General features: G+C 45.8%; 1 protein-coding gene across 3 annotated transcripts in view; it reads right to left on the bottom strand.

The window, feature by feature from the left end:
* grxcr1a (glutaredoxin and cysteine rich domain containing 1 a) overlaps window positions 1-23181 on the bottom strand; it is a 102320-nt gene that overhangs the window by 36563 nt on the left and 42576 nt on the right. Inside the window, exon 1 of one of the 3 annotated variants that reach the window (XR_015758154.1) lies at window positions 19337-19663. The exons of the other annotated variants lie outside the window; for them this stretch is intronic. The gene's annotated coding sequence lies outside the window, so the exon portion shown is untranslated. Of the gene's footprint in view, window positions 1-19336; window positions 19664-23181 lie in introns of those variants that run through there. 3 annotated transcript variants of the gene reach the window in all.

Genomic DNA, 23181 nt, shown 5'->3' with positions numbered 1-23181 from the left:
GTAGTTGCGGAAGATGGATTGTTCCACATACCCTACGAAGAGGCAGGCATAGCTGGGGCCCATGCGGGTGCCCATGGCTACTCCTTTTGTTTGGAGAAAGTGGGAGGATTGGAAAGAAAAGTTGTTCAGGGTGAGGACCAGTTCGGTCAGTCGAAGGAGGGTGTCGGTGGAAGGGTACTGGGTGGTACGGCGGGAAAGGAAGAAGCGGAGTGCTTTGAGTCCTTCGTGATGGGGGATGGAGGTGTACAGGGACTGGATGTCCATGGTGAAGATGAGGCGTTGGGGACCGGGGAAGCGGAAATCCTGGAGGAGGTGGAGGGCGTGGGTGGTGTCACGAACGTAGGTGGGGAGTTCTTGGACTAATGGGGACAGGACCGTGTCGAGGTATGCCGAGATGAGTTCGGTTGGGCAGGAGCAGGCTGAGACGATGGGTCGTCCGGGGCAGTCAGGTTTGTGGATTTTGGGCAGGAGGTAGAAACGGGCGGTTCGGGGTTGTGGGACTATGAGGTTGGAGGCGGTGGATGGGAGGTCCCCTGAGGTGATGAGGTTATGGACGGTCTGGGAGATGATGGTTTGGTGGTGGGGGGTGGGGTCATGGTCAAGGGGACGGTAGGAGGAGGTATCTGCGAGCTGGCGTTTGGCCTCAGCGGTGTAAAGGTCAGTGCGCCAAACTACTACTGCGCCTCCCTTGTCAGCTGGTTTGATGGTGAGGTTGGGGTTGGAACGGAGGGAGTGGAGGGCTGCGCGTTCCGAGGGTGAGAGGTTGGAGTGGGTGGGGGGAGTGTGGGAGTTCAGGTAGCGGTTAATATCGCGGCGGCAGTTTGCTATGAAGAGGTCGAGGGCAGGTAGGAGGCCAGCACGGGGTGTCCAGGTGGACGGGGTGTGTTGGAGGTGGGAGAAGGGGTCGTCAGAGGGTGGGCGAGAGTCTTGATTGAAGAAGAAGGCACGGAGGCGAAGGCGGCGGAAGAATTGTTCGGTGTCACTCCGTGTATTGAATTCATTCGTTCCCACACGTTCTCGGGTCAATGAATTCAATACACGGAGTGACACCGAACAATTCTTCCGCCGCCTTCGCCTCCGTGCCTTCTTCTTCAATCAAGACTCTCGCCCACCCTCTGACGACCCCTTCTCCCACCTCCAACACACCCCGTCCACCTGGACACCCCGTGCTGGCCTCCTACCTGCCCTCGACCTCTTCATAGCAAACTGCCGCCGCGATATTAACCGCTACCTGAACTCCCACACTCCCCCCACCCACTCCAACCTCTCACCCTCGGAACGCGCAGCCCTCCACTCCCTCCGTTCCAACCCCAACCTCACCATCAAACCAGCTGACAAGGGAGGCGCAGTAGTAGTTTGGCGCACTGACCTTTACACCGCTGAGGCCAAACGCCAGCTCGCAGATACCTCCTCCTACCGTCCCCTTGACCATGACCCCACCCCCCACCACCAAACCATCATCTCCCAGACCGTCCATAACCTCATCACCTCAGGGGACCTCCCATCCACCGCCTCCAACCTCATAGTCCCACAACCCCGAACCGCCCGTTTCTACCTCCTGCCCAAAATCCACAAACCTGACTGCCCCGGACGACCCATCGTCTCAGCCTGCTCCTGCCCAACCGAACTCATCTCGGCATACCTCGACACGGTCCTGTCCCCATTAGTCCAAGAACTCCCCACCTACGTTCGTGACACCACCCACGCCCTCCACCTCCTCCAGGATTTCCGCTTCCCCGGTCCCCAACGCCTCATCTTCACCATGGACATCCAGTCCCTGTACACCTCCATCCCCCATCACGAAGGACTCAAAGCACTCCGCTTCTTCCTTTCCCGCCGTACCACCCAGTACCCTTCCACCGACACCCTCCTTCGACTGACCGAACTGGTCCTCACCCTGAACAACTTTTCTTTCCAATCCTCCCACTTTCTCCAAACAAAAGGAGTAGCCATGGGCACCCGCATGGGCCCCAGCTATGCCTGCCTCTTCGTAGGGTATGTGGAACAATCCATCTTCCGCAACTACACTGGCCCCACCCCCCATCTTTTTCTTCGCTACATTGATGACTGTATCGGCGCTACCTCGTGCTCCCACGAGGAGGTTGAACAGTTCATCCACTACACCAACACCTTCCACCCCGACCTCAAATTCACCTGGACAGTCTCGGACTCCTCCCTCCCCTTCCTAGACCTTTCTGTTTCTATCTCAGGCGACCGAATCAACACGGACATCTACTACAAACCTACCGACTCCCACAGCTACCTGGACTACACCTCCTCCCATCCTGCCCCCTGTAAAAACGCCATCCCATTCTCCCAATTCCTTCGTCTCCGCCGCATCTGCTCCCAGGAGGACCAGTTCAAAATACGTACAACACAGATGGCCTCCTTCTTCAAGGACCGCAATTTCCCCCCCGACGTGGTCGACGGTGCCCTCCACCGCATCTCCTCCACTTCCCGCTCCTCCGCCCTTGAGCCCCGCCCCTCCAACCGCCACCAGGACAGAACCCCACTGGTCCTCACCTACCACCCCACCAATCTCCATGTACAGCGCATCATCCGCCGTCACTTCCGCCACCTCCAAACAGACCCCAGCACCAAGGATATATTTCCCTCCCCTCCCCTATCAGCTTTCCGTAGAGACCACTCCCTCCGCGACTCCCTTGTCAGATCCACACCCCCCACCGACCCAACCACCACTCCCGGCACCTTCCCTTGCAACCGCAGGAGGTGCAACACTTGCACCCACACCTCCCCCCTCACTTCTCTCCAAGGCCCCAAGGGAAACTTCCATATCCGCCACAGATTCACCTGCACCTCCACCCACATCATCTACTGCATCCGCTGCAGCCGGTGTGGCCTCCTCTATATTGGGGAGACAGGCCGCCTACTTGCGGAGCGATTCAGGGAGCACCTCTGGGCCACCCGGACGAACCAACCCAACCAACCTGTGGCACAGCATTTCAACTCCCCCTCCCACTCCACCGAGGATATGCAGGTCATTGGACTCATCCACCGCCAAACCACAACAACCCGACGGTCGGAGGAGGAGCGTCTTATCTTCCGACTGGGAACCCTCCAACCGCAGGGGATGAACTTGGACTTCACCAGTTTCTTCATCCCCCCTCCCCCCACCTTGTCTCAGCCGGATCCTTCCAGCCCGGCACCGCCTTCCTGACCTGCAGTCTTCTTCTTGACCTCTCCGCCTCCACCCTACTCCGACCTATCACCCTCACCTTGACCTCTTTCCACCTATCACATTTCCAACTCCCCTCCTCCAAGTCCCTCCTCCCTACCTTTTATCTTCTCCTGCTGAACACTCTCTGCTCATTCCTGAGGAAGGGCCTGTGCCCGAAACGTCGAATCTCCTGTTCCCTGGATGCTGCCTGACCTGCTGTGCTGTTCCAGCAATAAAGTTTCGATTTATAGCAGCAGTCAGTGGAATGCAAATCCAATATTTTGTATCTTTTTGATACCTGGATCGTGGGGCCACTTGTCATATTCCAACTGCTGTTTTGCATCCGCTGAACTGGAACAACAAGGGTCAGGATCAAAGCAAAGAGTATAATGCCCAAATTTTCTACTTTGCATTTGTTCAGATGTATTGCCAGGAATAATGGCCTTTCTTCAATCTACTTGTTTTGTTAGGTACCTTTATGCTGCTGACAGTTACATTGCAGGACAACAGTACAGGCATTATACACATTTGACACATCCAATATCATTGTGTGTTAAATAGTAAAATCTCAAATGGAGTATAATATCAACATAACTGTTTACTTACAATCAAATTCAAATACACTGGGTGCAAATTCTGTTGTGCTGAACCATCTAATTATATTGTACAGTTAAGCCTTATTGGAAATCTCTGCCTCAGAAGGTGGAGGCAGGAACCGTTAAACATTTTAAAGGCAGAGATAAATAGATGAGATAAATAGATAAATAAATATTAGCCACTAATAGTTATTCATTCTCCTTTTATTCATTAACTGTTATCTACTCCTTTGTCTGTCCAACTGTTCTTCTCTCTCTTTGCACTCTAGCTCCACTTATTGTTTACTCCTTACCCCCTCCCTATCTTCTGCATGAAAGCCAACTATTTCCTAGCTACCATCAGTTCTGAAAAAGGGTTACTGGACCTGAAATGTTACCTCTGCTTTATTCCACAGATACTGTCAGATCTGCAGAGATTTTCTGTTTTTGTTGTAAATTGATTCTTGTTAGGTAAGAAACTAAAAGGTTAACATGTTTTGATTAATATGAATATTAAATTTGAAACAGACCAGCCATGACTGTACTGAATGTTAGAACAGGCTTAAGAGGTCAAATCGTCTACCTCAGCTCCAATTTTATGTATTTGCTTTTACCAATGTTGCAATCAGTGCTGGACTGAGTCACTTTCTTTATCTGAGAATCTAGAATTGGTTAATTATTTTATATGCAATTGGTGAAGGCATTTTAAAAACAAATGAAATCACAAAATTGTATCCCAATATATGTATCAAGCCCTCCAGCTATATCACCTTCACCAGAAGTCTACTTGATCAGTATTCCAGTTTGTTACTTCCTGCTGACTTGTGTCATTATAGCTGGTTGCTAACTGTTCTTCACACAGCTTTTACAAATTTAGTGCCAATGGACATAATTATTTTGCCTTTACAAGATGACAGTGTGTAGCTGCTGCTCAACAGCTTCTCACAGAGCTCAATGTAGGTTGAACAATACCCAGATAAAATGGGGTGATCTGAAACTACTCCATAGCACATTCTGCTGTACATGTTTCTGAAAGGGTCAATACTTATTTTAACTTCAGCAGAGTAAAGTGGGAGCTAATAGGGGACAGACCCAAGGCTTCTATGCACTTAACAGACTCTGTAGTAATATGAGTATACTTATACAATCTCTAATTAGTTACAGCAATGCATTCAACTTCTTATTGCTCATTTAACAAGACTCTTACAGTTAAACCAGAAATGTGGCTGTCACATCCATGCTGTATCATTTGGGCTTGAAGAAATCTGCAAAATCTATTGAATGTCTAATTTGCATATTTTTATCTAGATTAGATTTCCTACAGTGTGGAAATAGACCCTTCAGCCCAACAAGTCCACACCGACCCTCCAAAGAGTAACCCACCCAGTCCCATTTCCCTCTGACTAGTGCACCTAACACTATGGGCAATTTAACATGGCCAATTCACCTGACCTGCACATCTTTGGACTGTGGGAGGAAACCTGAGCACCTGGAGGAAACCCACGCAGACATGGGGAGAATGTGCAAACTCCACTCGCCCAAGGCTGGAACCGAACCCGGGACCCTGGTGCTGTGAGGCAGCAGTGCTAACCACTGAGCCACCGTGCCACCCAATTAATTAATAATTGCAAAATTATTTAAATGGCCTTTATTAACAGTGACTGAACTGTTTTTCTAATATTTTAAAAAAAGCTTTTCTTGACATCCCTAACAAATATCTTTTCAAAATCATCTCCCTCAAATATTGCAATATAATCAGAGAAATGGTATTAAAATTGCCTCAAGTTTCTTTCAGGTCAATGTAAAAATAGTCAGGTAACATCCCTCCTAATGTTATTTTAACTAAATTATTTATGGATTTTGACAAGATTAATTTTAATGGGATGTGGACAACAACCTAGTCTCGACCATAATTGTGTAAAATTGAAGATGAACAATGGGCAGTGATCAAAATAGAGTCTAGATTAGAGTGGTGCTGGAAAAGCACAGCAGGTCAGGCAGCATCCGAGGAGCAGGAAAATCAACGTTTCCGGTGATCAAAATAGAGTCTGGCTTTATGCAGGACAAGGTAAACTCCTCATGGGAAAGAGTTCAGTTCATGAAATAAAACAACCACAGTCAACAAAAGAAGCAAGAAAGAACACATAACAAAAGGAAGGAACACAGAAATGAAAACAGTAGTGTAAATCCAGGATGCTATGATCAAAATAAAATATAGCTGAAGAAGACAGGAAGATGTACAGAGAAAGGAATATGTGTAAAAAATTCTGAGTGGCATCAAGATTAACACAAAAATGTTATCACAATTACCTCAAAGCAAAAAGCCTATCAAAGTTAATGTTATAGTAATATTGCAAATGAAAATAAGGAAATTTGAAACTTATTGAGTCATTTTACAAAACATTGTAGTTGCTTAGCTGCTCACATGGCATCAGTGGAGAGACAAATAAAGTTGACATTTCAAACCTATAACTTTTCACCTTCCCGAATTGGTGAAAATGAGTGATGGAACAGATGTTAAGCAAATCTAAGGACAGGGAGTCAATTTTCAGCCATTTCCATTCACTCCATAAAATATCAAGAAACAGCTGAAGATATGGGAAACTGGAAAGGCTGTGGGTCTAACAACAGCACATCAGCAGTGCTGAGAACCAATGCTGCAGAACAAACCATACCTCTGGCAAGTCATTTCAATATGACTACAATCATGTATCTTTAAGATAAGGTAACTTGAAGGGAACCATGTTACTTATCTGGTGGCAGACACTTTAGCAGCATATAAAGGCATATCTTCATAGACATATGAACGGGAGGCAAACAGAGGGATAGAAACCACATATGGGCAAGAAGTAAGGGGTCTAATCCTTGCAGTGCAGTCTCGGTGGGCTGAAGGGCCCGTTCCTGTGGTGTATTGTACTGCATTTACTGTGTGACAGTAAGCCTGGGTGTTCTGATTGTTAGCGACGAAAGAATATTCATATTGTTTCCCTTGAAGATGTATACTTTTGGAGACAATGGCAACAGTCTGTGTTCAGAAGATAAACTGAGCTTTCAGAGCTCAAAATATTGAGAATATCAAATTCTAAACTGTAATGTTTTAAACTATCTATTTATTTCTAAGATAAAGAGAGTTGGGTCACACGACTAGCTAATTAGCATCTCTACAGGGATTGGCCTTGGCCTATGCGAATTTATGTTGCCTTGATAATTAGCTTCAAGATGGGTAGGTTACAGAGGGAGAGATACAAAATGACAGTGGGCTATAGATTCTCTTGAAATGTCAATGAATGTGACAGACATGTTAGTCTCTCAGGCAATGTTCCCTCTATTTATTTTTTTCTGCAAGGTAGACCCTTGAGATCTGTGCAAGGCAGCAGCTTCTGAAAGTGGAAGCCAATGTGCCAACATACCAACTGATGTGCATAGGACCATCAAGTGGCTGCATGGCTGAAAGATAACATTGCACTGTGGGTTTAGGAGAGAGAGAAATGGAGAGAAGCTAGGCTGTGCACATCCCAAAAGGCTTGCGTAGATTGAAAGGACCAAATTCGTAGGGAGCTAGAATGTGGATGGAAGATTTACATTGAGGATGGCATGCCCAAGAAAACTTGTCACACGACTCACGTTCGGAACAAAGTGCAACGTTGAGTTTCAGTGATATTTTGTATTTTTTTTGTGTTGTGAAGAAGGAGATCTGATTTTAGTTTAATCTTTAGAGTTGATCTTGTGCGTTTGGTGCTGAGGTGTCTGAAGACCTGTTTGTATAAAGGCATTTCTTATGAAAGAACAGACGCATCTGGAATACTTTGGAATAGTTAATAAAGGTTAATTTCAAAGAGATGATAGAGAAATTCTTGTTGAAAATAGGCGCAAAGAAGGCAGACTATTAGATAAACTAAGGAGCAAGGCTTCAAAAAAAACGCTGATCAAAGGGACTCCCTGTTCTTATGCATGAAACACAAAATGATCGTACGCAGATGCAGCAAATAGTTAAGAAAACAAATAGAATTCTGAGCTTTAATGCTTCAGTTTTGGAGTTTAAAACTGACCAAGTATTGTTAGAGTGTACAGGTAGTTGGTGGCTAAACCTGGAGCACTATGTACAGTCTTTGTACTCATATTTTTAAAGGATATGCTGGCAATAGAGGCTGAGATTCATGAGGCTGATACCTGGGATGATTCAGCTAACTTATGAAGAATAGCTAAAAAGGCTAGCCCTCTACTGATCAGAGTTGAGAAAATGAGTATTATCCTATTGAAACAAATTGGATTGCGAGGGGGCTTGAGATGTTTCCACTACTGGGGACATCTTGAACCATGAATCAGGGGATATTCTCTTAAAACTGAGATCTGAAGGAATTTCTTCTCTCAGTCGATGGCGATTGTCTAAAATTTGCTAAGCCAGGCAGTTGCGGAGGCTGGATCACTGCAAGTATTTAAAGAGTAGGTAGATAGATTTTTGAATTATCAGGGAGTTGATAGCAGTGCTGAATTGGTACAAAAGAGAAGTTGAGGCCTAGAGCAGGGCAGGCTTGAGGGACTGAATGGCCTACTCCGGCTCCTATTGCTTATGTTGTTGTATTCTAATGTCACAAACCTGGCAGGGTAATTCTGGGAACTACGAGCGCCTGATGAGATGCATAACAAGTTTTAAGTATGGGCTCAGCACCAGGGATCCCAGGATATCTTAACCATGGCGAGTACTCCAGTTATGGTGAGTTGGAGAATTGGGCTAACAATGGATGACAGGAACACCATAGGAGTGTTCATCTAGTTAATGAGGCACATTTGAACCAATAACAGAAGAAAACGCACTAGCTCTTGCAGAGAGAAACCTTCCATGAAACTCAATGAAAATAGCACACTGCCAGACTAATGCAAGTTTCAGCCCATTTTTTCACTGTTTGATTGGTGTACTACACTTGTTCATATTATGATTGGTGTCACTGTATGATTGCACTCACTCAGCACTAGTATTCATGTCCTATTTTATCAGTTTGTTCACCATAATGTTCTGCCATCTGACCAACTTCAGAGAAGGACTCCTGACTGAGCTCAAGTGGGCTGTGGTTTACATTCTTTTTTTAGATTAGATTAGATTACTTACAGTGTGGAAACAGGCCCTTCGGCCCAACAAGTCCACATCTACCCTCCGAAGAGCAACCCACCCAGACCCATTCCCCTACATTTACCCCTTCACCTAACACTATGGGCAATTTAGCATGGCCAATTGACCTGCACATTTTCGGACTGTGGGAGGAAACCGGAGCACCCAGAGGAAACCCACGCAGACACAGCAAACTCCACACAAACAGTTGCCTGAGGTGGGAATTGAACCCGGGTTTCTGGTGTTGTGAGGCAGCAGTGCTAACCACTGTGTCACCATGCAGCCCAGTTTTCAGTCTTTGCTTCTTCCCACAAAAATTCTGAGTTTAATATTCTGGCCAGACATCAGTGATGGCAATACTATAAAATCACAAATTTCACAATCGGTTGTAAGATCTTCAATTGCTTTGAAGACCTCTGGCCACTGTCTGAATCCTGATTGTACCTGCCTCTGACGTATCTTTCACAATAGGAAGGAAAGCTGAAGTAAATAATATTCCATCCTACATGAATAGGTCATCTATGATGGTGCAACAGTTTTTCATGTTCAAAGTATGTGTTCTTGACCAACTTGCTGAACTTTTGATCTAGCCATCATTCAACACAAGGCATTGTAGTGATCGATAGCACATTCTCGATCATTTATTTGTTCTTGTCAAGTTCGGCTGAGCCTCCCTTGGCTTGCTGACCACTTGTTCTTCTCGGCAACATGAGGCATTTCACAGAATCACAGAATTGTAACAGCACAGAAGGAAGAGGCCATTTGGCCGTTGTGCCTTCACCAGTTCTGTTTCCAAATGATAATCTCCTGCCTTTTCCCTATGTCCCTGAACATCATTTCTATCCAAATAACCATCCAATATCCTCTTGAACATCTCTATTGAACCTGCCTCCACCACGTTTCCAAGCAGTGTAGCCCATTTATTGTGTCATCGTAAGTAATTTCAATTGTTCTTATTCAGCTTTTTGGATTCAGCCTGGAAAGTCCAAGGAAATGTTTGCCTGATAGATGTTTGACCAATTCGTCAACAACGGTTTTCTTGAAACCCCTTTTTCCCAGTGTTGGAGGGGGATGCATCTGTCACCATCTAACAAGCTCACCACGGTCCTTCTAAAAAGGAAATGGGAAAATTTGTGCTCTGCCTATTTTAAGTGTGGCTGGCTTTTATCTCTTTCCCGAGCCCATATTCCTTTGCTTGCACTTCTTATTGGCATCTTAGTGAAGGCTTGTCTTTTCAATGCTGCACTTGTCCTGAGGCTGCTTCCACAGCTACTGCAGTCTTTCTTGGTAGGTAATCCTATTTTAGCTGAGCTGAAGAAGGGTTTATGCCCGAAACGTCGATTCTCCTGCTCCTCGGATGCTGCCTGGCCTGCTGTGCTTTTCCAGCATCATATTTTTCAACTATTTTAGCTGCTGTCTGACTGTCTGGGCCTTCTCAAAGTAGTACACTTCAAGTGTAAATTCATTTTTCTTTGAAACAAAACCTTTCTTCCTATTCTTCTGAAATTTTCTCCATGTGGTGGTGTCTCTGCCTGGACTTTGACTCCACAATACCGCTGCCATGTTATTTACCCTGATGGCCATTGCTGGCACTTCCCAGTATCTGCCAACTCTGCCAGGATGTGGCCTAGGGTAAAGGTATTTTTGAAGTAATTCACTGCCCCCACATTCCTGTGTCTGTACTATCGACTCTCACATGCCCTCCAGGCAATTAGGGATAGGCAATAAATGCTGGCCAAGCCAGTGATGCCCTCATCCAATGAATGAAAGGAAGAGGCACATGGCTTAGTTATCAAGATGATTTGTTGCATGATAGCAAAAAGTAGAGTTTACATTACTAATCAGACATAGTTAATAAAGATTCCAAAGATCTATATGGAATGCATGTGCTCTTGTGTCTACACAAAGACACCAAATTGGCTGGAACAGGGTAACTTCAACTTCTTTTTACCACTGAAAACCTTCCTTAGTGTCTGTCAGCTGTGTACAGCTACTGTGTGTCTCCTATTTCAAAACTATTGCCTTAACAACAAGCCAGTTTCTCTGAATAAGGAGTCACTTAGCAGTACACAGCTGACAGACACTATGGAAGGGCATCAGTGGTGGAAAGATAAAGGATCACATAAGGAATCAAAATGAAACAGGAAAAAATCTACAGTGCTCAAAAATTTACTTTTGAAATGCAGTCATGATTGTGCTGACATCATGAAGTAGCTTTAGGATTGTGATGAAGATCATTGATTATCCAAATCTTTGAAGCACTGTCTACAAAACCTTATGAGTTGCTATGTGAAATGTTTTGCTCAGATCGATGAATGATTATCATGACCTCCTGAGTAGATTACTGGAATGAAAATTCAGCTACCACAATCCTCTGAATTAAGGGAGAGCCAGGTACAGAACTACAAGGTAAAAACAAGGACTGCAGATGCTGGAAACCAGATTCTAGATTAGAGTGGTGCTGGAAAAGCACAGCAGGTCAGGCAGCATCTGAGGAGCAGGAAAATCGATGTTTCAGGAAAGCCCTTCATCAGGAATAGAGGCAGGGTGCCTGCAGGGTGGAGAGATAAATGAAAGGGGGCGGGGGGGGTAGAAAGTAGCATAGAGTACAATAGGTGAATGGGGGTGGGGATGGAGTTGATAGGTCAGAGAGGAAAGTGGGGGAAGGTAGCAAAGAGTACAATGGGTGAATGGGAGTGGGGATGAAGGTGATAGGTCAGAGGAGATAGGTGAGAGGAGGGTGGAGTGGATAGGTGGAAAGGAAGATAGGCAGGTAGGACAAGTCATGGGGACAGTGCTGAGCTGGAAGGTTGGAACTGGGGTGAGGTGGGGGAAGGGGAAATGAGGAAACTGGTGAAGTCCAAATTGATGCCCTGGGGTTGAAGTGTTCCGAGGCAGAAGATGAGGCGTTCTTCCTCCAGGCATCGGGTGGTGAGGGAGCGGCGGTGAAGGAGGCCCAGGACCTGCATGTCCTCGGCAGAGTGGGAGGGGGAGTTGAAATGTTGGGCTACAGGGAGGTGGGGTGGATTGGTGCAGGTGTCCCGGAGATGTTCCCTAAAGCGCTCTGCTAGGAGATGTCCAGTCTCCCCAATGTAGAGGAGACTGCATCGGGAGCAACGGATACAATAAATGATATTGGTGGATGTGCAGGTGAAACTTTGATGGATGTGGAAGGCTCCTTTGGGGCCTAGGATGGAGGTGAGGCAGGAGGTGTGGGCACAGGTTTTTCAATTTCTGTGGTGGTAGGGGAGGGTGCCAGGAAGGGAGGGTGGGTTGTTGGGGGGCGTGGACCTGACCAGGTAGTCATGGAGGGAATGGTCTTTGCAGAAAGCGAAAAGGGGTGGGGAGGGAAATAAATACCTGGTGGTGGGGTCTGTTTGGAGGTGGCGGAAATATCATCGGATGATGTGGTTTATGCGAAGGTTGGTAGGGTGGAAGGTGAGCACCAGGAGGGTTCTGTCCTTGTTACGGTTGGAGGGGTGGGGTATTCTGGGGGCATTCTAACAGGAAATGTGATCATTAAACGATCATTATGGGTTCCTACATTGACTACACCAGTGGTTCCCAACCTATTCAACATCAAGGCACATCTGCTACCTAACTGTGTGGATTTCCCATTTCCTGTGCACACAAATGTCAGCAGATTCATGTCAGTAATAGACATGAAGGTTCCAGAGGAGATCAGAAGCCTGGATGCAAAGAGTTCAGAGCATACTTCACACTATATCACTGCACACCGGTTGGAAAACCACTGGATTAGACAAATTAAAATGTAGCTACCATAATTCTCCAAATAAAAATAATTTTCTTTGTGTCAGTTTCTTAGCACTGCATTAGCTATTACTGCACTCCTTGGAACAGTGTCAAGTGCAGAAGTGTTCGAGGAGAGTAAAACAAAAATCAAACAATTTTGAAATTATTGAACTCCAGAAAGTTAGAAAAGGGGTGCATCATTTGTTTCTCCGATTTGAGAGCTGTTGTTAATCAACATTTGAAGAAAGTAGAGTGTACTTGAAGTCTACTTCCAGATGGCCATGGAGAAAGATTAAGGTGAAGGACTATTTGTGACCACATCTGCAACAACATGATCGTCCTGTTACAGCTGTGGACCACGTGACATTTGTTTAACTGGCCCGTCCTTCACTGTGGCTACCATCACAGAATACTGATTCTAGTAAATGAAGATCCCATCAAGAAATCACTGACGAGCTCTCATTCAATGTAAAAATCAACATCATAATTTCGGTCAAATGGACCAATAGGCCATCTAGTGAACCCAAAGATCTGTGGGTCAATTTCAGTTTGTTCTGCCAAGCAAAAACCCGTGGCAAAACATCCAAATGCTGACTAGATATCATCCACCTGTGAATGTCATGCTGTATGAAGAGATACAGAGGAGTAAGGAACAGAAACTCTGCCAGGCAACTGAGAAGAAAATTTCAGTAAAATGGGCAAGTGAGATATACTGGTCCAACTTGTGCATTTCAGAATGGAGGTCCAATCCATCAAGTAAGTTCATTTCCAATTCTTACTGTTTATCTTCAACCTTTCGAACCTCTGGGGACATCTTTGCTGCTAATGGGAAGAGATTTTAAGAAAACTAATATCTGAAGTTTGAGCACAAAATGTTAACTACAATCACAACATTATTAAGATTAAAGTCCTGCCTCTAATCTTAATTACTCTTTAGTCATAGGTCCAGCCTCATTATATCCAGTCAGACAAAACGTAGCATTTAGTACACATGTCTCGGAGATTGTGGGTTCGGGTCACAGTCCAGAGGTTTGAGCAAGGCTGACACTACAAGGCAGTATGGAGGAAATACCAAACGGCCAGAGGTGCTGCTTTTCAGATGAGATATTAAACTGAAACCCATCTCTCAGGTGGACACAGTCTACCATCATGACTACATTTCAGAAGTTGTTTTTCATTGGATGTAAAGTAATTTGGAGCATCCTGTAGTTCGGGAAAGGTATAATGCAATTTTTTTTGTTTTATTCTCACCGGCTTCCCTCCTACAATCATTGCTCCATTCACACATCATTCCTGTTTCTTCCCATGTCCTTCAGTATCACGTTAACACTTCTTGCACAACATACATACAAATTACAAATTTAATTCTGGGAGATTTCATTTACTTGCATTTGCCACATTACAAGCTTTGGTTTCTGGATTCTGCAAGAATTCATTTGCACTGAAGAACTGTGAGACAGAGGTAAACAGAGTGGTGACAGAGTTTTAGTGAGTGAAAATTAAGTGTAGAAGGGGTAAAACAGTGTTGAGTAATTGAAAATAAGAGTCCTGAAGTGACAGGGATGTTTGTCTTCATTAGCCACGGGGTAGAATATAGGAAGTTGCAACTATTGTTCCAATTTTATACACCATTGATTCGGTCACAGCTGGAATATTGTGGTTGTTCTGGCTGCCACACTGAGGAAGTTAAAATGTCACAGAAGGATCAGTTCCATGCTTTACTTCTCTTTCAGCACAATGGGGGCTTTAGGGTTAAAAATCCGACTTACTGCAACAGCAACTGAAAGCCTGTACTCTTTCAATCCACACAGGTGGATTCCCCCATTCCACACAAGTAAGCCTAGACAAGACCTTTCTCCTTTCCAGACAGGACTAGTAGCCTTGGCCCCAACCCAGTTAACTGCCTCCCTCTCACATTGCCTTACTTCCCCTCCATATTAGCATAGGTATGTGAATCCCCCATTTCCCTCTCCTCCATATTAGCATAGGTATGTGAGTTCCCTATTTGTAGCAGGTAAACCTTTCTGCCTTAATTTCTTTCCATTAACACATAATCATGGAAAATACGATAATCAATTTCTCTAGTCCATTCACACATTGTTACAGGACATCGACATTCATCCAGTTTTGTAAATTCATAATTACCTACTTTAGATTATGTAATGACAGTCATCCATGTGACTGATAACTCTTTGTTTAATTTCTATAAAATATACTGTCTCTGGGTGTAAGGCAGAGATTCATGAGTGGATTTTCCTGCTCCTTGGATGCTGCCTGACCTGCTATGCTTTTCCAGCACCAATCTAATCCAGACTCGGGTTTCCAGCATCTGCAGTCCTTGTTTTTACCTAGAGATTCGTGAGGAAGAGTCACTACAATTAGGCACTCAGCTACATTAGAGACGCTTTGAATCTCTTTCCGGCTGTCCGATAATAAAGCTACTGCTGTTGTACAGAAAACTTGTGTTGTCCGGATTTGTGGATCAAAGCAGACATCCACAACACCACTGGAATGACGTGATTGCACTGGAGAGGGTGCAGAGGAGATTCACCAGGATGTTGCCTGGGATGAAGAATCTCAGTTAGGAGGACAGACTGGATAGGCTGGGTTGTTTTCCCTGGCACAGAGGAGGCTGGGAAGGTGGGGGAGGAGGGGGGTGTAGTCAGGGGAGAAAATCTGATAAAGTATTCAAAATTATGAGAGCATCAACCAGGTAAATTGTGAGAATCTTTAGATTAGATTCCCTACAGGTGGAAACAGGCCCTTTGGCCTAACCAATCCACACCGACCCTCTGAAGAGTAACCCACCCAAACCCATTTCCCTCTGACTAACGCACCTAACACTATAGGCAATTTAGCACGGCCAAATCAACTGTGCTGAATGTAGTTTTAGATTGTGAGAATGTTTTCTCCATGCCAGGCGTGTAAGACTGGAGGACACAAGTTTAATATGAGGAGTAAGTGGTTTAGAGAAGATCTTAGAAAGAATTCTTTCACCCATACAGTGGTAGAAATATGGAATGTGCTGCTTGAGAGGATGGGAATGCAGATAGTCTCACAGCATTTAAAACTATCGAGGTGAGCACTTAAAATAGCAAGGTATAGTAGACTAGGGACCAAATATAGGTAATTGGGATAAGTGTAGCTTGGTGTTTGTTGTAACATAGTGGGTCGAAGGGCCTGTTTGTATGCTTAATGACTATGACTCTTTATGACTCTATGATCACCTGGGGTTGCATCCAGAGGTGGAATGAATTGTATCGTATTAAGCCAGGACCCTGTTAGGTTGGGCAACCTCTGACCAATGGTATCAACCTGTCAATAGTTCCTTTCTCCTGGGCAATGAATGGATAGAAAATAAATATCAAACAAACAAAAAGGATAAGTGTTTCAGCTTGGAAGCTGAAATTATCGTGTTACTGAATATTTCATTCAAAACTACCAATCATACACCGACAATTGGTAGTAAAACCTTGGGCTATTTTTATTGCATGTTCCTAATATTATACAGTACATACCTTACAGCAGAGCTCAATATATCTTACTCAAGAATTAATACAATTCTTAACTATTGTGTGATATGTTGCAAGACAGCATTTCTCCAGCGATGATGCACACTCATTATTTCACAATTCATTCATTCCATTAAGACAATATCACAATGTGCCCTTGAAGGATCAATAACATACTCTGTACAGCAAGCTCATTGTTATAACCTGATAAGGTGTAGTGATAGGCTTCTCTTTCTAGCCTCTTTCTGGATCAGTGGTGCTGGAAGAGCACAGCAATTCAGGCAGCATCCAACGAGCAGCGAAATCGACGTTTCGGGCAAAAGCCCTTCATCAGGAATAAAGGCAGATAGCCTGAAGCGTGGAGAGATAAGCTAGGGGAGGATGGGGGTGGGGAGAGAGTAGCATAGAGTACAATGGGTGAGTGGGGCAGGAGATGAAGGTGATAGGCCAGGGAGGAGAGGGTGGAGTGGATAGGTGCAAAAGGAGCTGGGCAGGTCGGACAAGTCTGGACAAGTCAAGGGAACTGGAAGTTTGAAACTAGGATGAGGTGGGGGAAGTGGAAATGAGGAAGCTGTTGAAGTCCACATTGATGCCCTGGGGTTGAAGTGTTCCGAGGCGGAAGATGCGGCGTTCTTCCTCCAGGCATCTGGTGGTGAGGGAGCGGCGGTGAAGGAGGCCCAGGACCTCCATGTCCTCGGCAGAGTGAGAGGGGGAGTTGAAATGTTGGGACACGGGGCGGTTTGGTTGATTGGTGCGGGTGTCTCGGAGATGTTCCCTAAAGCACTCTGCTAGGAGGCGCCCAGTCTCCCCAATGTAGAGGAGACCGCATCGGGAGCAACGGATACAATAAATGATATTGGTGGATGTGCAGGTTAAACTTTGATGGATGTGGAAGGCTCCTTTAGGGCCTTGGATAGAAGTGAGGGAGGAGGTGTGGGCACAGGTTTTACAGTTCCTGCGGTGGCAGGAGAAAGTGCCAGGACGGGAGGGTGGGTCGTGGGGGGGCGTGGACCTGACCAGGTAGTCACGGAGGGAACGGTCTTTGTGGAAGGCGGAAAGGGGTGGGGAGGGAAATATATCCCTGGTGGTGGGGTCTGTTTGGAGGTGGCAGAAATGTCGGCGGATGCTTTGGTTTATGCGAAGGTTTGTAGGGTGGAAGGTGAGCACCAGGGGCGTTCTGTCCTTGTTACAGTTGAAGGGGTGGGGTCTGAGGGCGGAGGTGCGGGATGTGGACGAGATGCGTTGGAGGGCATCTTTAACCACGTGGGAAGGGAAATTGCGGTCTCTAAAGAAGGAGGCTATCTGGTGTGTTCTGTGGTGAAACCGGTCCTCCTGGGAGCAGATACGGCGGAGGTGGAGGAATTGGGAATACGGGATGGCATTTTTGCAAGAGATAGGATGGGAAGAGGTGTAATCCAGGTAGCTGTGGGAGTTGGTGGGTTTGTAAAAAATGTCAGTGTCAAGTCGGTCGTCACTAATGGAGATGGAGAGGTCCAGGAAGGGGAGGGTGATGTCAGAGATGGTCCAGGGAAATTTAAGGTCAGGGTGGAATGTGTCGGTGAAGTTGATGAATTGCTCAACCTCCTCGCGGGAGCACGAGGTGGCACCAATGCAGTCATCAATGTAGCGGAGGAAGAGGTGGGGAGTGGTGCTGGTGTAATTACGGAAGATCAACTGTTCTACGTAGCCAACAAAGAGACAGGCATAGCTGGGGCCCATACGTGTGCCCATGGCTACCCCTTTGGTCTGGAGGAAGTGGGAGGATTCAAAGGAGAAATTGTTAAGGGTGAGGACCAGTTCGACCAAACGAATGAGAGTGTCGGTGGAAGGGTACTGTTGGGGACGTCTGGAGAGGAAAAAACGGAGGGCTTGGAGGCCCTAGTCATGGCGAATGGAGGTGTAGAGGGATTGGATATCCATGGTGAAGATGAGGCGTTGGGGGCCGGGGAAACGGACGTCTTGGAGGAGGTGGAGGGCGTGGGTGGTGTCTCGAACGTATGTGGGGAGTTCCTGGACTAGGGGGGATAGGACAGTGTTGAGGTAGGTAGAGATGAGTTCAGTGGGGCAGGAGCATGCTGAGACAATGGGTCGGCCAGGGTGGTCAGGCTGTGGATCTTGGGAAGGAGGTAGAACCGGGTAGTGCAGGGTTCCCAGACTATGAGGTTGGAAGCTGTGGGTGGGAGATCTCCTGAGGTGATGAGGTTCTGAATGGTCTGGGAGATGATGGTTTGGTGATGGGAGGTGGGGTCATGGTCGAGGGGGCAGTAGGAAGAGGTGTCCTCGATTTGGCATTTGGCTTCAGCGGTGTAGAGGTCAGTGCGCCAGACTACCACTGTGCCCCCTTTATCCGCTGGCTTAATGGTGAGGTTGGGATTAGAGCAGAGGGATTGGAGGGCTGTGCATTGTGAGGGTGAGAGGTTGGAGTGTGGGGGGCGGCTGGACAGGTTGAGGCGGTTAATGTCCCGGCGGCAGTTGGAAATGAAGAGGTCGAGGGCAGGTAATAGGCCAGCGCGGGGTGTCCAGGTGGATGCAGTGTGTTGGAGATGGGCAAAGGGGTCCTCGGAAGGTGGGCGGGAGTCCTGATTGTGAAAGTAAGTTCGGAGGCGGAGGCGACGGAAGAAGTGTTCGATGTCATGCGTGTATTAAATTCATTGATGCGTGGACGGAGGGGGATGAAGGTGAGTCCTTTGTTGAGGACTGATCATTCGTCCTCAGTGAGTGGGAGGTCTGGAGGTGATGGTGAAAACTCGGCAGGGCTGGGAGCTGGGATCTGGTGTGGGTGTGGAGCTGGGAGTGTGGTCGGAGCCAGTACCTGGAGTGGGTGTGATGGTGGGGGGAATGGGGGTGGAGGCATGAGCAGGGGTAGTGTTCCCCTCGGGGTTCTGGGGGGTCGGGATAGGGACAGTGGGATCTGTGGGGGGCGTGTCAGCAGAATGCAGGTGAGTGGCGCTGGTGGGGGCGGAAGTGGTGGCAGACACGGCAGTAGGGGTGGCAGAAGTCACTCAGCGTGTGGCATTGGCGATGATGTGAGGGGCGGAAGTGGCTGTGGGAGTGGCCATGATGGGGGCGGAAGTGACATCATCAATCAGCGTGGGGGTGGTAGCTGCATCAGCCGCATGGCCAATTGCGTTTCCGAGGCCAGGGAAAACTTCTGGGATGTTTGAGGAGCGCTGGTTATGGAGGTGGGTGGATAAAAGTTTGTTGTACTTACAGTTTTTGATGTTTGAGATGGAGTTGAAATACTGTTTGTTGAGACTATGAATTCTCCTGAGGATGTAGTACAGAGTGGGTCCTTTGCAATTCTGAGAGAGTGTGGCCCTCAGCTGAGGCAGGGCAGACTGTAGAGAGGTTAGGTGCTGGTGCATTGCTGCAAGCGTGGAGCGGAGGACCTTGAAGGAGAACTGTTGCTGGTGTTTTTGAACCTGTAGTCTGTACTGTTTGTCCTGTTCGGGTCCGAACTCTGCTGGTTTAAAGGTGGTCCGGAGTCCGTGTAGGCTGAGTTGGTTACGAAGGCATGCACTGAGGAAGCAAATGTGACTGTGGTACCGAGTTTGTTTCACGACATGGTTGAAGAGCTTCAGGGCAGAGGAAATGACCTGGGAGTTGCAGTTCTCTTTCTAGCCCTCACTCAACTGGTTGCAACAAGTACTTTTATTTATATTTTAGTATGTGCCTATCACACTCAATTAAAATATAATTAATTCATCAGAATTATTGAGCCAAAGATTTCTTTGAGTTAAAGAAATTTATTTCAAGGAAAATATTCAAAACATGGCATCCAATGTACACAAACTCAGCAGATAAATTTAAAAAGAAGTGGGGCACAAGAAGGTTCAGCCAGTTGCAAGTTGAAGTTTTTAGAGAACTTGAGTTGTGAGAAATGACCTATGTCCTAAATTTCCTTATTTCTTCATTAATGGTAAAATTTGTAAATTTTGAGTTCTCAGTAATAGTTGCTCCTCCGAGTTACTTTTTCATGAGTCACCATTTTTTCAGGATGAGAGTGACAGACAGACAGAGATAATGTTTTCCAGTTGTTGCTTACAAGTTAATAGTGTCTCTATACTACTGCTTGGTAGCATCAATAAAGATTTGTTTGTTATGTCCTAAGTCTGCTCATTATTTGTTCAAGATGGAAACTCTGCAACCTTCCATCTCAATGTGCAATTTCCAGAAAAGTGTGCATCAACTAGGAGGCATAAGTCAATACCTTTTTGTATAGTTGTTAATTTTCCTTCAGACTGATTCATGTTTATGAATGTATTTCATGAACTTGACTCAATTCAGTCAGGAGATCACAGCAGCAAATCTAGGTCAGTATCTTTCCATTTTCGAAACAGCTTTAGTACATGATTAGTATCAGATAATGAAAGTTGAGTAATGGTAGTTGTTTTTTACTATGATGATAATAGTATGCAGGATAATATTGATTGACGATGAGCTATGTAAGCTTGGTGTCAGGAATGCTTCTTGATGGGGGCTGTATGCTTGAGGCTACCTACAAATTCTACTATAATAAAACAAAGAACTACAGATACTGAAGATCTGCAACAACAGAAGTTGCTGAGGAAGGGTCACTGGACTCAAAACATTAACTCTGTTTCTCTCGCCACAGAAGATGCCAGACCTGCTGAGTTTCTACAACATTTTCAGGTTCTATTTTTGTACAAGTTCTACTGGCATGGCAGGTGTATAAAAGACTATGTGGACATGTTATAGACTTTGGATTCAGCAATGGATTGATGTAATCAATTTAGCTACCAACAACAACTGCACTCATGCAACTGCTCTTCCCTCTGCCTTATCAGCTGTTAAAGGACTTGTCAACATCTTTATCTGACTTGCACTCATGCAACAATCTTACAAACAAGGGTCAATTTTATGGGCAAAGTCTTCCTTGGCCCTAAACAATATAGGCGAGAAATTTAGGAAAATTGGGTGAGATGTTGAGCAAGGACCTTCACAAGTTGATTTTCCAACCAAGTCCTGGATATCAAGATGTGATTCTTTGAACTGAAAGATTAGAGGCCTATTAATGGAGATAGTCGCTCATTATCACTTTCATTACACCCCATTAACATGGATGCTCCCGTTCTCCCACCCACGGATAGAACTCCAAGAAATCACAGCACAAAGTCAGAGTGCTTGCTGCTTTCTCCAAACCTCGAACATGAATGCCTCAGCAACATTCACATATAAAGATATGCTTTGTCTGGTTAGCACACAAAAAATCCACTTTTCATTGTATCTCAGTACATCTGACAATAATAAACCAAAACAATTTAAACATCTCAGGTCATGCTTCATGGGCAGCAGTCGCTGATGTCGGCATTGCCATATCATCCCTGACCTACTTACTGTACACTTCTGCATTTTGATGCTGCATCAGCACCTTCCATTGCAATAAAATAAAACAAATAACTGAGCATGCTGGAAATCTGAAACAAAGACCGAAATTACTGAAGAGACTCAGCAGGTCAGCAGCATCTATGGACAAAAAGCAGAGTCAATGTTTCGAGCCCAGTGATTCCTCATCAACATCTTTCATTGTACTGTTGCTGTAAGGATACTTTGCATGTAGGGACAGACATCATGGAGCTCATGGACTGGACCAATGAGAATCTCGGGGCTGCTCATTTGTTCATGTCATGTCCATTCACTTTGCACCTAACTGGATTCTTACAGCATTCCTACCTTCCTTTGTCTTTTTAAGCTTTTTCCTCTCAGCCAGAGCTTAAACGTTTCTGGTACCTCTGTCTTGCCTTGCTGTGAAGTGCAGACAAAAAGCCCTGTCTGCAAAATGTAGTGCCAATTCTCCCGATATGCCAACTCCAGGTCTTTCTGTCATTGAAGCAAAAAGCAAAGACTTTCTGATTCACAGGATAGACCCAATAGCCAAGATGTTCCAAGGTCTGAAAGTTGCCAGCAAATTTGTGGAGAGGACAGGGGCAGGCACAGAGTAGATATGCACTGAATTAGTACTTTTTCATATTGAAAACCACTTGATGGAAGCACTGAGGGACAAGGGCACAGAAATGTACTCTGGATAAGTGATAAAAATGTTGTACCATTACTGACCAAGCTGGTTGAATTCTACAGAACATTGCTACTATACTCTGTATAGTATAGAGGCAACCAACAAGAAGGAGATACATACTTTACTTTGTTCTCACCAAATATCGACTACAAATCTATTTTCTTTTGCAATAATTCATGGAACGTGGGCATCACTGGGTGGGCCAGTATTTATTGCCTGTAGTGGCACAATAGCTCAGTGGTTAGCACTCCTGCTTCACAGCACCAGGGTCTTGGGTTTGATTCCAGCCTCGGGCGACTATCTGCATGGAGTTTGCACATTCTCCTCATGTTTGTGTGGGATTCCTCTGGGTGCTCCGGTTTCCTCCCATAGTTCAAAGATGTGCAGATTAGGTGAATTGGCCACGCTAAATTGCCTATAGTGTCCAAGGATGTGTAGGCTAGGTGCAATAGTCAGCGAAAATGGAGAGTAATAAGGGCAAGGGAATGGGTCTGGGTGGGATACTCTTCGGAGGGTCAGTGTTGACTTGTTGGGCCAAATAGCCTGTTTCCACACTGTAGGGATTCTATGATTCTAGGTGGCGATGAACTGCTGCAGTCCACACACCATAGTGCACTGTCTACAATGCATTTAGGGAGGGAATTTGAGGACTTTGACCCAGCAACACTGAAGGAGTAGCGATATATTTCCAAGTCAGGATGGTGAGTGGCTTGGAGCAGAACATATAGGTTGTGGAGTTCCCATTTATCTGCTGCCCTACTCCAGCTAGACAGCAGTGGTTGTAGGTTAGAAGTTGCTGTCTAAGGGTTCTGGTGAACTTCTGCTATCTCCTAGATGGCACACATTGCTGTTATAGAGCGTCAGTGATGGAGGGAGTGGCTGCTTGTTGATGTGGTGACAATCAAATAGGTTGCTTTAGCGTGGATGATGTCAAGCTCCTTACTTCTGTTGGAACTACAAGCAGGAAGTATTTCATCACAATCTTGATTTGCACCTTGTAGATAGTGGACAGGCTTTAG

Source organism: Chiloscyllium plagiosum, unplaced genomic scaffold (genome assembly GCF_037043375.1).
Source record: "Chiloscyllium plagiosum isolate Xiang-an unplaced genomic scaffold, Cpla_swu_hap1 HiC_scaffold_1, whole genome shotgun sequence".
Taxonomy (NCBI): Eukaryota; Metazoa; Chordata; class Chondrichthyes; order Orectolobiformes; family Hemiscylliidae; genus Chiloscyllium; species Chiloscyllium plagiosum.
Note: the sequence above shows the minus strand (reverse complement) of the source record. Positions and strands in the feature narration are given on the sequence as shown.